Source organism: Tachypleus tridentatus, chromosome 7 (genome assembly GCF_004210375.1).
Source record: "Tachypleus tridentatus isolate NWPU-2018 chromosome 7, ASM421037v1, whole genome shotgun sequence".
Classification (NCBI taxonomy): domain Eukaryota; kingdom Metazoa; phylum Arthropoda; class Merostomata; order Xiphosura; family Limulidae; genus Tachypleus; species Tachypleus tridentatus.
In genome coordinates this window covers 125,933,056-125,937,240 of record NC_134831.1, presented here as the reverse complement: position 1 = coordinate 125,937,240, position 4,185 = coordinate 125,933,056, and positions in this window count along the sequence as shown.

Below are 4,185 nucleotides of genomic sequence, written 5' to 3'. Positions count from 1 at the left end.
TACTTATATAGTTCCTGTTCAAGAGTTTTTTATCTGTTAGGTCGAAGTCGAATTTTTCTGCTGATTGCAGACTTCCTGTGCAAGCTTTTTGATTACGGTTTGACGCGAGTTCTGACCAATAAAATCTATTTTAAATATCATTGTGCTTGTTTTTTCTTGTTCACAAGGTGACGCTTCCGATTGATAACTCATAAAAATGAAGTAAGCAAATCGCAGGTGTAATAACAGGGATCCAACGGAAATTGAAATGATTAATACGGAGTATTGTTTTTTTAGAACAAAGCCACTTTAAGTTATCTACTCCACCACGGGGAATCAGTTTGGTTTGTTTTGAATTTCGCGCAAAGCTATACGAGGGCTATCTGCGTCAGCTGTCCATAAGTTTGCAGTGTAAGACTAGAGGGAAGGCAACTAGTCATCACCACCCACTGCTAAGTCTTGGGCTACTCTTTTACCAACGAATAATGGGATTCACTGTCGCATTATAACGCCCCCACGGCTGAAAGGGCGAGCATGTTTGGTGTGAACGGTGAATCGAATTCCGGATTTTAGAGTTATAAGTCCGTAGACTCACCGCTGTCCCACCGAGTTGGCTTGAAGTGGTTAAGTTTTTTGTCTACTGTTAAACAGTGATTTGTTGTTTCTACCCTGCATGCTTTATTTTTTAATAAGAAATTATAACATAAATATTAAATACAAATATGTTCTAAAATTACACAAAGAGAATGAAATTTTGGATTTTTTTTCTGAATTTACATTTTTACTTAATACAACTTGGAATAGCAGGTGTTTGATCTACAAAATAAATTAAAATATCGACAAAACAAATAAGTGAAAAAAAAAGAAGTAATAACATTGGGTAACAAGAAGGATGATATCGAAATATAAATAAAGATACGAAAAATACATTTGTTCGTGTTATGTTTTCTGTACTCTTGTAGCCACTCAATTAGCTTCCAGACATACGACGCTAAAATCCGGGGTTCGATTTCTCCTGCTACTTGCAAGGTATGTGGACTATCTAATTCACTTGTGAAGACAACATTCCTTGGATGTGAGTTCGATTCCCCATAACACCAAACATCCTCGCCCTTTCAGCCGTAGGGACGTTATGATGTCACGGTCAATCCTATGTTAAAAGAGTAATCCAAGAGTTATTGGTTTGACTAGCTTTGTCCTTTTAGTCCATCACTGCTAAACTCGAAACGAAATCTCGTTTTAATAGAGCTTTTTTTATACACGTATATAAAGAGTGATTTATAAAATCTGTAGTCCAATCTTATCAGCTTACTGGTAGCTCGTGTGTGGGAACAACAACCTTCTTCCTTTTCCACGTGATGACTATTGCCCAAAGCATGCTCCACATCAGTAGATTCTTGCAATGTAGAGTCAGATTTTGTCTTGCATCAGGGTGGTTCATATCCATATCGCTACGACAAGCAGTTCAATCTGTTTTTTGATTTGAATTTCACTCAAAGCTGCACGAGGGCTATCTGCGCTAGCTATCTCTTAATTTTGCAATGATAGGCTAGAGGAAAGGCAGCTAGTCACCACCATTTACCACCAATTATTTGGCTACTCTTTTACCAACGAATAGAGGAATTGATCGTTATGTTATAATGTCCTCACGGCTCGAAAGATAAGTATGTTTTGAGGGGATTTAAACCCATGACCCTCAGATTGAGAGTTAAGCCTCCTAACCGCCTGGTAGTGCTAAGCTATTCAACTTATTCCAACTTTAGGTAAGGGAAAAAGATATTAACATTTGAAAATGGTGTTTTATTCAAAATTCAGTGTAAAGTATTTCTTAAATACTTCAAAGTAATAACCTGTATAATTCTGCAACACTTGTAAAGGAAAAAAAAAGAAATAAAAACTTGAACCTGTTTAATTTAGATCGATATTTATCAGAATAAAAATATTTTAGCTTTCACGGGAATATAAAGTTGGAGTTAAAAGTATGAGTTTTCAGAAATCTTTATAAAATAAACATTTTTAGTTTTAACACAAAGGAAAGTTTAAAAGGCCCTGAATTTTGGACCTGGTAAACTGAATTTTTGGCAAACACGTTAAGAGGAGGACAACCAGTTGATTATCTTCAACGTTGAGTTGTCGTAGAGCCTGATATTCCTGTCGAGACAATCAAGGTTGGACCCACTACTGAGTTTTCTCGATTATATACCCTCAGAGACTTCCTTTTTCTTCTAACAATACAGGAAGTGACGATGAAGATGCAATCCTGTATTCGTACCATAAGCCACCAAAACATTTGAAGAAGGGACAGTTCAGTTTGTTTCTCAGAAGTTAAGCACAAAGCTACACAAAGGGCTATCTGGGTTCTGCCCACCACCGGTATCGAAACCTAATTTATAGTGACGTAACCCCTCAGACATGCCGCTGTGCCACCGGGAAAGGGAGTTCAAAAATAGTAAATAAGGTTACAAACATTATCATGCCAGGTAGTCACAATTTTGTTTGTAATTCAATGATAAGTGATTGTAATGTAACTATAAATACTGATTTTGGTTAACCGTGTATGATGTATTCATTACTAATTATATAAATTTAATACATTATTGTTTTATTTGAGTATTAGAATTATTCAAGGAAGGGAGCAGTGTTGTAGGCTGTATTTATGATATTATAGTTTAGCCGTTCTGTTTTGTTTTTTTGCAAAGAGACAATATGGAAATGATGATGCACAACACCTATAAAATTTCTTTGTTAAAGTTAACATGATGAACGCTTGATGTCTCGAATTTCCTAGACACTTGGAGAAAAATAAATATCGTATATAATCACCAAAGAGTTGTTGATAACGAGTTAAACAGATAGTTAATCAGTTAATCTGTGAGTTAGTTGGCAAGTCACTGAGTGAATTAGTCAGCTAGTCAACAGTTCGAATTAGTCAGCTAGTCATCAGTTCATTAATGTTTTTTTTAAGGTTTCGCTGTCGACGAAAGAAGGTGTGTGTGTTTTTCTTATTGTAAAGCCATCTGGGGCTATCTGTTGACCCCACCGAGGGGAATCGACCCCCTGATTTTAGCGTTGTAAGTCTGTAAACATACCGCTGTACTAGCGGGGGGTTGAGAAGATAGAAGAGGGAATGTTTAAAAATAAATAACCGTAATGTTTTATTTCTGAATTTGACCTGTTGAACGTTATTAAATAACTCTTAACTTTACATTATTTTTAACGAGAAATAAAGAAAAACGACCAATCATAGAAACAGTTACAACAACAGGTTGCTTTCTGAGAAACTCATGTCTACCTTGTGACTTAAAAACACAGCTTGCGATATGTAACACTTACCTGTGAATAGGTTAGCACGTGGTAACAACGGTAAACTGAATGTGGTTAACTATATACATGCGGAAACTGAAAGGGAACTTGGAAAAAATATCCTGAGTAAACCTGAATCAAGATATCTTCTATACAATATTTTCGGTTGCAATAGCGATAACCACTTGCTGTACGTGCACAGTGTTTCTGTGATATATGTCTTTATAAAGGAGCCACGATGTAAAACACTTCAAGTACGTAAACAGATTACATCATACGTTGAAGAAAAGCATAAAACTGTGTACACATTATACAATACACATTGCTTAAGTCTCTACAGTATGTGAATAGACGAAACGCAGCCCTGGCCAGGTGGTTAGGGTACTCAACTCCTGATCAGAAGATCGTTGGATCTAATCCCCGTTACACCAAACAGGCTCGCCTTTTCAGCGGTGGTAGTGTTTTAATTTGACGACCAATCCCACTATTCGTTGATAAAAGAGTAGCCCAAGAATGGGTGATGACCTGATGACCTGCTGCTCTGGTCTTACACTGCTAAATTAGGGACGACTAGCGTAGCTAGCCCTCGTGTAACTTTGTGCGAAATTCAAGAAACTAAATCGAAAGGTAACCCATTAATTAACTATTAATTTTGAACCCTAAGTGATAATTACTGATTGTATTAGTGAGGATTGTTGTGATCTTAATCAGAAAGCAATAATAGATATCTTCCATGTTTCTAAAGTTATAATATTGAAAGGAAAATGTGTAAGCAAATATTACAGTTTAAAAGTATTTTCATACTTAATGCATAAGGACGGTGATTGAAGTGCAGATAACCCATTGTGTATTTCGTAGTTAATTACAAACAAAACCTTTCTTTTTTACATTTAGTTCATAAAG